The sequence below is a fragment of the Chiloscyllium plagiosum genome, unplaced genomic scaffold (assembly GCF_037043375.1).
Source record: "Chiloscyllium plagiosum isolate Xiang-an unplaced genomic scaffold, Cpla_swu_hap1 HiC_scaffold_16, whole genome shotgun sequence".
Taxonomy (NCBI): Eukaryota; Metazoa; Chordata; class Chondrichthyes; order Orectolobiformes; family Hemiscylliidae; genus Chiloscyllium; species Chiloscyllium plagiosum.
The window spans coordinates 69,123,729-69,136,080 of NW_028270154.1; the positions used below are offsets into that span (position 1 = coordinate 69,123,729).

The 12,352-nt window shown below is 41.0% G+C and overlaps 1 long non-coding RNA gene across 2 annotated transcripts in view; it reads right to left on the reverse strand.

Annotated features, from left to right (window-relative positions):
* Positions 1–784: 784 nt before the first annotated feature.
* The window catches only part of LOC122556939 (uncharacterized), an 89,530-nt gene continuing 77,962 nt past the window's right edge, over positions 785–12,352 (reverse strand). For both annotated transcript variants that reach the window (XR_015759674.1, XR_006313716.2), the window contains exons 2-3: positions 1,464–1,598; positions 785–1,108 (exon numbers count right to left, since the gene is read on the reverse strand). This is a non-coding gene — a long non-coding RNA (uncharacterized LOC122556939). The remainder of the gene's footprint in view (positions 1,109–1,463; positions 1,599–12,352) is intronic.

Sequence of the window (12,352 nt, forward strand, 5' to 3'; positions counted from 1 at the left end):
GATGGGGCCAGAAGCAAATGTGAAGGATGCTATAAATGCCAGGTTGGTCATTATGAGGCAAGTTTTCTAAGGTACAGTGAGAATAATTTGGTTTTGCTTGCATAGCTAATACAATACTTAATATCTTATATCATGATCAGTCCAGCCCTGTACCCTGTCACTTTCCTCCCTTTCCCAAGATGTTGTGTACATTTTTCTTCATGCAATAGAAGCTTACAGTGCAGAAATGTGTCCATTGTGCCTAGAACAATTGAAATCTAATCAACCTCCGAGTTCTAAAGTAGGCTCACTTAACCTGAAACATTAACTCTGATTTCTCTCCACAGATGTTGCCAGACCTGCTGAGCTTTTCTAACAATTTCTGTTTTTGTTACCTTAAGACGTGAATTGCTTCACAATAGAAAATATTCTTAAACCACACCTTACCTGTAAGTTGAGTATCTGGCCCCTCATTGTGCACTTTTCCTGATCCTTGGTGAGTGTTTGTTATGACAAGACCCTGGATGAGGCTCCTTATTCTTTACATTCCCATACAGGATAACCAAAGTTGGTAAACTTCCTGATGAAGTGGAAATAACTGGCTTCTCTTTATTCACATACTCTCTCAGTTGTCTGCAACAAGGCTAGTTTAAGAAGAATCTCTTTCTGTGTGGATATTTTTCTCCTAGACTTAAATGAACTCATATTTCAAATAGCGCCAATTTAAATAGACTTTCTTAAATCGACAAAAGTAAACTTTTATTGGTTATTACATGTGAGAATAAATACTATTGCAACACAACTACACACAAATTAGAAATAAGAAGTTAATCCAAAGAGATAAAAAGAATTTAAGGTTGGAAATGTGGCTCAGTCTCTGAATGGTTTGAAAACAACAGAGAGCTGGATCTTGCACCCATTGTGGTGGAGCTTAATGGCTGTGCTGCCACTGATAATTGAACAATTGATTTCATGATCCCTGGTTTTGCAGTTTGTTGTAATTCTGTTGTTCTGATTCCTTCTAACCATGATTGAATTCCAGCATTCAGGATGATTGAGAGTCCTTATGCTGTCCGTTTCTTTCTTAATTTCTTTGTAGCACTTAGTGATGTTAAGAAACTTTATTCACCTGCAATGGAAGGGGATAGTTATTTAGCTGTAACATTGTCAACATCATGACAACACTCAAAACCAGGCTGGTACATACATGAACATTCAGTCCAGCTAACATGCTCCAGCAGAATTCAAAATAACTATTATGGTCAGACGGGCCAATCAAAGTGATGGATCTATGATGGATTTATGAAAAACAGACAATAAATGAGGCATGCTGAGAAATTGAGACAAGCCTTGAACAAAGTGACCGTGCTAATAAACAAGATGCAAAATCAAGACAGGTTGCAGCTACAGACAGACACGTGTAATTAACCCAACAGCTGCAAACAATACAATATTTAATTGAATTTGAATTGAATAGAACCAACCTGAATGCCATCACCAAGACAATCAGAACCTCGAGTTGTTTGCCAAACACAGGGCCACCTCACACCCTTATTTGGAGACAGCTACCTGACCTATGTGCACTTAACACCTCCAGGAATGGATGCCCAAGGACCACCCTGTCAACGACATGAAAATGCCTGATTAGGTCTGATTGATCTATATGATCGAGCCCTGATTGATTTATTGGAGGACACTAAAGACCCTCCCAAAAGGGCTATAACAACTATCAAGTTTAAGAATCGCTGCAATACCATCCTCACAGTAACTCGAGACTAACCACTGTTAAGAGAAGGCACTCCTGGGGCCACCAGGAGAAGACTACTAGATGATTACCGTCACATGGATCAAGGCTAAGATCTGGTGTGGTGATATATGATCATCCAGAGTTAAGTTAAACCACAAGATAGTTGATTAGATTTATAGTGTAAATTGTTAGCTTAAACTGTATTGGTTGTTATAGTATAATTGTGTTAAATATATATTATTGGTTATTATTATTGAGTCAATTTCGAAGTTTCTTTGCTAGATCTAGGAGTTAAACACACTGTGTGGCACACGCAACACTATTTAATCCTACTCTTTTGTATCCTTCAAAAGTGAAACCACAGAAGATGTTTACTATGTGGGACTGTCTATGTGGGGTAGCTGGCCTTTCAGCTGATTTGAACATAGAATGGTACAGGCTCTTCAGCCCACAATGTCATGCTGAACATTTATCTTAGTCTAAGATCAACGTAACCCACACACCCCTCAATTTACTACGATCCATGCAGTCTCTTAAATGTCCTTAATGTCTCTCACTTTACTACCAGTACATTCCACGCACCACCACTCTCTGCGTAAAGAAACTACAACTGACATCGCCCCATACCTTCCTCAAATCACCTCAAAATTATGACCCCTCATGACACCCACTTCTGCCCAGGGGAAAAGTCTCTGGCCATCTACTCTGTCTATACCTCTCATTACCTTGTACACCTCTATCAAGTCACCTCTCTTCTTTCTTCTCTCTAGTATGAAAAGACCTAGTTCACTCAACCTCTCATCAAAAGACAAGCCCTCCAATCCAGGCAGCAACCTGGTAAATCTCCTCTTCACTTTCTCTAAAACTTCTACATTTTTCCTATAATGAAGCAACCATATTCCAAGTGTGGTCTAACCAGGGTTTTATAGGATTGCAGCAATCCTTGTGGCTCTTAAACTCAATCCTCCTGTTAATGACAGCCAAAACACCATACGCCTTCTTAACAGCCCTCTCAACTTGGGTGGCAACTTCAGGTGATCTATGTACGTGGGCCCCAAGATCCCGCTGTTCCTCCACACTGCCAAAATCCTGTCTTTAACCCTGTATTTAGCATTCAAATTTGACCTTCCATAATGAATCACATTGCATTTATCCAGGTTGAACTCCATCCACCACTTCTCTGCCAAACTCTGCATCCTATCAATGTCTTGTTGTTGCCTGCAACAGCCCTGGATGCTATCTATAACACCACCGACCTTTGTGTCATTGGCAAACTTACCACCCAACCTGATGAAGGGCTTTTGCCCGAAACATCGATTTTCCTGCTCCTCGGATACTGCCTTACCTGCTGTCCTTTTCCAGCACTACACTCTTGACTCTACTTGTCAGCATCTGTAGTACTTACTTTCGCCTTAATTTCACCATTCCACTACTTCATCCAAGTCACTTATAAAAGCTTCAAAGAGCAGAGACTCAAGAACAGATCCCTGTGGGACACCACTGTCACACACCTCCAGGAGGAATACTTTCCGTCCACTCCCACTCACCGTCTTCTTTCGGCCAGCCCATTGTACCCAGACAGTCACATTTCCCTGTATCCCATACTCCCTAACTTTCTGAATGATGAAATTGATTAAAGCTATCCTGAATAATTCTGCTGATGTGTTAGTTGGCTTAATTTATCATTTTCCTTCAGTGAAGGATTTGAGGCACCACAGTCAAATTAAGGCAACTCCAAGCATTGTCTATAGTTCCATTTACTGTACCTGGAAATGGAGGAAGTTGTGTCTCAAATCATAACTACTCTGCATTAAACAAGTTAGAAAATGAATATAGTAAACACACATTCCAAAGATTCATTATATTTCTTTTAGATGATGATGATTGAGAATCTAACAACTCCACAGTCATGTCCAATAACTACATAAAATGGTACTCTTGATTTAGTGCTCTTTATTTCTGACATAAAGTGAAATGTTGAGAATACATGCACACAAATCCTTGGTAAAGTTAGTCTACATATGTATTTGCACTGTCAACTCATAAGATTTCAATTAATGGTATCCCTCCCATATCACCCAGTAGCTCTGTACCCCTTTTCTAAATGTCTGTGAATAGGTCCATTAATGTCTTTCTAAGGGTTATATACATAATAATCTATCTTAATAATCAGCTAGTTTCTTATCAGAAATTGATACAATATCTCCTGTTTTGAGTATTAACTATCCAGGAATTAGTTGTTTTCAGTCTTCTACAATTCCATTACTTATTGGGATTAGAATAGTAGCGTGATTATTTTTGACTGGCATGGATGTAATGGGCCTAAGTGGTTTTTTTTCTGTGTCATATACCTCTGTGACTTCTATAATTCTTATCAGTGAGAATGCTGCATATCCCAAATAAAAACCAAAAATGATGGAAATTCAAAGCTGGTATCTAAGTTAGATTAGACAACCTCAAGACTAAACAGCCATCAGAATTCTTAGCTGAACAGAAACAAGAAACACTGGATAAGAATTTAACTTATGTAGTTCTGGATTATGGAGGTCTTGTGCTACTCTCTCATGTGTGCCTACCAGTGGCTGCTTCTGGTACAGCCTGCACAACATTCTTTCAGGTTAAAAGTGCATACAGATGTCTTTCATATGCTGTGAATAATTTTATTTGGCCACACCCTGATATCACAGAGACAATGGCCTCATACATTCATAGATTCATCAGCTGATAAGACGCAGGATCACAAAGTTTGGCACTAAATGTCCAGGTAATACTTTTATTGTTTACTCAAGGAAGTAAACACACACAACTGTAAGTTGGGCCATATAGCAATGTTATTTGATATGCTGGGCACCTTGACTTTCGGCAAGGCACACAGGCGATGCGTCAATCTTCTGCCTCTACCCTTGTATTATTGGAAAACATCTCCTGCCAGAGAGAAGGCATAATGTCAGTGAATGTGTGAAATAGTAGTTGGGTGAGCTGTTTGCAAGCAGAGAATGGGATCAATGAAATTGAAACATACGGCGTTCCAGTGCACTTAAACGATTAGGAGTATCTAGCTTTAGCAGAACAACAGCTGGAATGATAGGCTCAGAAACAGCAGAGGGGCTTATTGAGCAGTAGATATGGCATCTAAATTGCTGGTGATAATAACCCTTCAAAGATATTGTTTTGTTGGGAGTTCAAGCTAAACTAGTTAGAAGTATCAGTAAACTCCAAAAGGTTGTAAAACCCATTTACTTTAAGAGATCGAAAACAAAAATGTTAAAGAATACTAAACCTTAAAGACGGGTTAAGGATAACCTAAATGTGAGCTACATTTTCACAGAGATGGGTGGAATTTAGGAACGTTCTCTGAGTTCAATTTATTTATATGTTGGCAGATGGAGGAGTTAGTTACAATTTGGAGCTGGATGAGTGCTGAATCATAAGTTGTTGCTGTTAGTCAACTTCAGGAGGCTAGTGTTCAGGGAATTTTCAGGGAGTGATGGTGCAATGAAAAAAGATTAGATCTAAGCATATTTGCTGTCAGCCATCTATAGTACAGTTCAGCTGAAATTTGGGTGAAGGAAGCCCACAAGCAGAATTAAATTGACACAGCTGAAAAAAATTGGAGCTTAGAAAAATTCAGTGACAGCTCAGTGAAGCTAACTGTTCAATAAAATTTGTGTCAATAATTAAATCATGGGACAAAATCTCCCACGCACTGAATGGTATGGGCATTGGTGGGAAAGTTGGGATGGTGAGGAGCATCTCCATAAGCATAAGAGCAAGAAGTCAATTTTTTCAATGAAGTATTGAGCAGTGAGACAAGATTCTTGTTAGTAACCATGAGAAATATAATGACATGCATAGTTTCTCATTCTCTCACTTACCAAATAGAAACGAGATGGCAACAATGCCCAACATGAATGTCATATTGAATCCCTAACAGTTTCAGCTCAACATGGTTCTTTTGACACTCTTAGACTCTGGTCACCAAAGTCTCAGTGCATGCTCCATGGGTATGGACTGCATACACCTTCACCCACAGAAGCTGGGATCAGCCATTTACCAACATCTCCCATGGGAATGACATATCCCTGAGATTCTTACAAGATGCTTCTTCACTTTCACATTGCACTTTGGAGCACACCAGGTCCTGTTTGCTCTAAGGAGTCTGGAGACAGACACTCATTTCATGGATTTGACCAGGGCTGTTGACTTGCTCTTAGTTCTCACTCACTTTGTACCTACCTGAATACTTGCAGCATCACTGGCCTAGCTTGTCTTTTTGAGATTTGCCCCCTCACCCAGAGCTTAAAGATTCACAGCACTTCTGTATTACCTTATTGTTTAGTATAGACACAAAGCCAGGCAAGTTGCTATAGTTGTCAGCAATCATCAGTCAAGAAGGTGAATACACTGTTTTATGCCACTATGGTATGTCAGTGTTACACCTACACCATGTGCTTATGCAGTGTTGCGGGTTACACAGGGACATAAATTAGCTGCAGAGCTGAGCTGAGAGGTGGTGAATGGAGTTTAATGCTGAAAAGTGTGAGGTGATTTACTTTGGAAGGAGTAACAAGAATGCGAAGTGCTGGGCGAATGGCAAGATTCTTGGTAGTGTGGATGAGCAAAGAGATCTGGTGTCGATGTACGCAGATCTCTGAAAGTTGACATCCAGATTGATAGCGTTGCTAAGAAGGCATACGGGTGTGTTAGCTTTTATTAGTAGAGGGATTGAGTTTCAGAGCCATGAGGTCATGTTGCAGCTGTACAAAACTCTGCTGCGGCCGCACTCAGAATATTGCGTACAGTTCTGGTTGCCGCATTATAGGAAGGACGTGGAAGCATTAGAAAGGGTGCAGAGGATATTTACAAGGATGTTGCCTGGTATGGAGGAAATTCTTATGAGGTAAGGCTGAGGGACCTGTGGCTGTCTTCGTTACAGAGAAGAAGATTGAGAGGTGTCTGAATTGAGTCTTACAAGATGATCAGAGGATTAGATAGGGTGGACAGTGAGAGCCTTTTTCCTCAGGTGGTGATGGCTCATACGAGGGGATATAGCTTTAATGTGAGGAGTGTTAGATATAGGACAAATGTCAGAGGTAGGTTCTTTACTCAGAAGGTAGTAAGTGCATGGAATGCCCTGCCTGCAACAGTAGTAGACTCACCAAATTTAAGGACATTTAAATTGTCTTTTGATAAACATATGGATGATAATGGAACAGTGTAGGTTAGATGGGCTTCAGATTGATTTCACAGGTTGGCGTAACATTGAGGATCGAAGGACCTGTACTGCACTGTGATGTTCTATGTTCTACATGATATGTCCTGCATTCATCGGTATAAGGCACTAAGTTCACTGTTTATGTAAAGACAAACATGACTCTCCTTGTCAGAGTCCTCCATGTCCTATGAAGGAGGAACAGAAGTGCCAATAAGCCCAGGATCAGCAGCAACCTTCAGTGGATGTTGAGAATGATGAGGTCGCGACTGAAGTGTAGGAGGTACAGGAGGCCCTAAGTGTATTTTCTTTGATTACATTTCCTGCAGATAAGCAAGACACAGTGCAGGCATTGAGTAAAGTTGCCCCAGAACCATATCTCCTGCAGGAACAGGACTGAAGGATTAGGTGACATTCTATAGCCATCAAGGTGACAGCTGTTTGAAACCTTTATGCAGCCTTCTTCTTCCAAGGAGCCACTCGAGACCTACTTTGGTTGTTTCGGTCCTTAACCCACATATATATCAAGGTTTTCCAATGTAATTTGTGTGAGCAAAATGTGTTCGCATTTCATATTAGTTACAAGTCTAAAATGAATAATGACTTTCTAACTAGAAGAACAGAGAAATTAGCTAATGTTTTCAGATGAGAAACAATCTATCGTAATCTGATCTGCTAAAGTCTAAGTGTGACTATAACTACAAAAATAACCCCAGGCAAGTTGGTGAAGGGCTTGAACCAAGTAACATTGTTATGTAGTTGATAAAATATATTGCATTGACTGAAATGACATTGAGTTAGTAATGTTCAAAGCTACTATCTTTGTTTTTACAAAAATAATTGATTTTCCATTTCTGTATTCACTCGCATGCATTAAATCACACCAGCACTCATCAAATAATTCTTTTGCTTAAAATCAATGCCAAAATTTATAAAAAGCAGTGCTGGATGAATGGTCAATTAATACTTGAAAAGGGACTTAGTGTATTCTATGAGCACTGAATGATTTGACATGGTGTTATTCATGAATAAGTTTTTAAAAAAATCTTTTTCTTACTGTAATCATCTCTGTTTCACAATGTCAATTTTCTTTCATCATCAATCTTTCTGTTTATCTTCCAATCATTTTGGCTTATATTTTCTCTCTGCTCTTCACAGATTTTTCTTCTCATTATCACCCTCGCATTTGTCTCCAATTTACATCTTCTGTTAAGACCCTGCTTCCCCTTTCCTTTTCACTTAAAAAAGAGCTCAACTTATTTTTTGTAGCACAATAATGACCACACTATTGGATGATTTTTATTCAAGTATCTCAGTTTGCAGATGAACATGGCGAAATACAACTCTAATTATTGCTAAATTAGTGAGTGAGAAGGAAGTTGTTTTGGTTGGAAAACTCAAAAATCTGTGTTTTCCTTAAAACAATTAAGTTTTGACTTCATAGCACTTATGCTTCTTTTCTCAAAGGGACCCCTTTCCTAAACCCTGACCAATTCAGCAAGCAAGACTCCTTGTTGGGAGAGGAAAGGTTTGCAACTCAGCAGCAGTGACTATGTGTTTCAGAACTACAAAGAAGGGAATGGAAACAATGTGGTTTGTTGGTTCGTGATCAGGTCAGCACTGAGACAGAGGTGCGATCTTCAGTCTTCATAAGGGATGTTTGACCCCACAGAGATCAGCAATGATGGAGTTGTTCAGTGATTGTGAGGGAAGATGAGCAGTTGATATGTCATAACATTCAAGGCCTTGGGCCAAGTGCTGAAAAGTAGGACTAGTTTTTTCGTCAGCAGACTCAATTAACCAAACAGCCTCTTTGATGATATGATGATTGTGTTCAAGTCCAATTGTTAGTTGGGTATGGATGATGGGGGTGGTGGCAGTGGTTTAGGATGATGGTCCATCGTGAAGAGGAATGCAAGTATGTTTTATTACTTAAGAAGCAGAGCTCCAGCAGCTTCTTTTGATAAACATCCTGGAAGGGCACTTCAATTTTCAAAATGGCAGTCCTGTTGCCAATTAACTGCCAGGTTTTCTGAGGCCTGGAAAACACAGAAAACCAAGGTTAAACAGAAAGTGAGATAAAACCTGAGACTTTCAGCCTCATGAAAATGTTTAAATGAACTATCAATTGAAAGTGTTTTGATTGCTCACCACTTCCTCACCGTCACACCTTCATTAAAACTAAAAGTTGGCAGATTTAATGCATCTTGGCTTTAGATTGGAGATTCTTTAAAACAACCTCCCAAATCCACCCATTTTGGGGTGATAAAATTATTCTCTATGATTCTAGTCATCAATAGTGTCAAACACACACTCAATCACTCATGCCCTCACTCACTGAGCCCTGGTGCATAATGTGATTAGACTAAAATCTATCACTGTGTTACACCACATTTTGCAGATGTTTGGTACATACATAACCTGAATAACTTTTTAAAAATTCTCATAGATGTGTGTGCTTCACTGAACAGGCCAGCATTTATTACCCATTCCTAGTAGCCCTTGAGAAGGTAGTTGTGGGCTTCCTTCTTGAACTGCTGCACCCCGTGTACTGTAGGTAGACCCACGGGCAGGTTTTGCATCTTTTCGGCTTGCAGGGGAAGGTATCTGGGGGTTAGGTGGCAAAGGTGGCGTGAAATAAAGACTGTCAAAGGGAATGGCCCTTGCAGAGAGGGGTGGGGAGGAGAAGATGTTTTAGGTGATGGGGTCTATTTGGAGTTAGCAGATGTGTTTGAGGATGATGCGTTGAATGCAGAGACTAGTGGATGGTAGGTGAGGACAAGGGAGCTCTGTCTTTATTACATTGGGGGGGGTTAGACCAGTGGAAGGAGGATTGGAGGTGGTGTGGCAGAGGGCTGTCTAGATGACTGAAGGATGAAAAGCAAGTTGTTCAAAATAGGTGAACATGTGGGATGCTCACAGGCGGAATGTCTCTTCATCTGAGTGTATCCGGTGGAGGCAGTGGAATTGGGAGAATGAGATAGAGTTCTTTCAGGATATTGGGTGAGAGGAGGTGTAGTCTAGGTAGTTATGGGAGTCTGTAAGATTGTAGTAGACATCCGTCTGGAGATTGTCACTGGAGGTGGAAATGGTGAGGTCAAGAAATGGGAGGGAGGTGTCCAAGATGGAAGTTGTGGGCGAAATTGATGAACTGCTCCAATCCAGCCTAGATGCAGGTTGCTGCATCGATGCAGTCATCAATGTAATGACAGAGGAATTGGGGTACATTGTCTGGGTGGAGACTGAAGAGGGACTGTTCAACACAGCCAACAAAGAGGCAAGCATAGCTGGGGCCCATCCGGGTACCCATAGCCACCTTCTTTTTTGGAGGAAATTGGGAGAGTTAAAAGAAAAGTTATTAAGGGTGAGGAGCAGTTCGTCGAGGCGGACGAGGGTATTGGTGGAGGGGGATGGTATGGGTCTATTGGAGGGGAAGAAGAGGAGGACCTGGAGGCTGTCCTTGTTGGTTATAGACATGTATAAGGATGGCACGTCCATAGTGAAGAGAAAGTTTTGTGGGCCAGAGAACTAGAATATCTAAAGGTATGGAGGGTGTGGTTGGTATTGCGGGTATAGGTGGGAAGTGCCTGAACTAAGGGGGAGAGGATGGAGTGGAGGTAGAACAAGATGTGTTTAGTGGGTACCTTCTCCTGCAACCAGAAAAGATGCAAAACCTGTCAGTACACCACCCTCTTCATCTCCATTCAGGGCTCCAACCAGTCCTTCCAGGTGAGACAGAGGTTCACCTGCCTCTCTTCCAATCTAGTTTAATGCATCAGGTGCTCCCAATATGGCCTTCTCTGCATCGGGGAGACCAAATGTAAACTTAGCGAGTGACTCACTGAGCATCGCAGCTGGGTTCTCAGGGGCTGACCAGACCGCCCATTTTAATTCCCCACTTTCTGACATGACCATCCTTGGCCTCTCCGTTGCCAAAACAAATCACAGCTCTTATTGGAGGAACAATAGCTTATCTTCCGTCTGGGGACCCTACAGCCTGGAGGACTCAACATTGAATTCTTCAATTTCAAATAACCTCCCCCTCCATCCCCGGAATCCCTTCCCAGTCCCTCCACATCCCTGCCACCAATCTGATTCAACCAGGTCATACCCTCTACCTGTCCTCACCTATCCCCACTTCACCACCTTTCCCCCACTTCCCCCTTTATCTGCAGCTCCTCCCACACCTACCTCCAGTCTTGAAGAAGGGTTACACCTAAAATGTTGACTTCGGCATCTCTTGATGTTGCCTGGCTTGCTGTGTTCGTCTAGGCTCCTGCCTGTCCTCTCTCAGCACACCTGATGAAGGAGCAATACCCTGAAAGCTAGTGTTTCAAATAAACCTGTTGGAGTGTAAACTGGTGTTCTATGATATTTGACCTCGTCCTGAATGGTGTTAAGTTTCTTGCGTTTTGTTGGAGTTGCACTCACCCAGGCAAATGGGGGGTATTCCATCTCACAAACACAGAATTCTAGAGACATTCAGCAGGTCTGGCAGCAGCTCTGGAGAGAGAAAAAGCTCAGTATGGCTTCTTCAAAATGAGTTTGGCATTCTGTATTTGTTTCAAATATCCAGCATCCAAAGTGCTTTTGTTTTTATTTGATTATTCCATCACTCTCATGTCTTTTGCCTTTTGGAGTCAGGGGGTGAGTTACTCATTGTAGTATGCTAAGCCTCTGATCTGTTCTTGTATTATTTATATGGTGAGGCCTGTTGGATTCTGCTTAATGGTAATCCCCAGGATGCTGATAGTGGGGGATTCAGTGGTGGTAAACACCATTGCCAAGGGGCAGTGTGTTATTGGAAATATTCATTCCTGGCATTTGTGTGGTGTGAATATTACTTGCCTAAGCCTGGATATTGTCCAGGTCTTTCTGCTATTGGGCTTGGAACCTACTTCTTATAGTATACATTTTAATCCATAGCAACATTCTTTTGTGTGACAATGAATCTGGTATATTGATCTCTTTCCCCATTTTTGAATTCCCTTTCTGTTTTGCTCCATTCAGTGCCAGAAATCATATCATCACACTGTACCGTACTTTGATAACCCCCTCGCGTTTACCAATTGAAAATTTCATGCTTCCTTAATCCTGAAAACCTGTGCACTTTGAATTTAGTATACTACATTAAACTGAAACAAAAACAAAACCCTTCTGAAGAAGGGTCACTGGACCTGAAATGTTAATTCTGATTTCTGTCCACAGATTCTGAAAGACCTGATGAGTTTTTCAAGCAATTTCTGTTTATATTTCTGATTTCCAGCTTCCGCAATTCTTTCATTTTTATTATTCTGCATTAAACTGACACTATTCAGGAGCATATTTTACACATTGTAACTCTCACCTGATTGGTTTGCCATCAAGTTAAAATAGCCTTTCTCTTTCAAACAGCTGTCATTACTTTGCTGCAG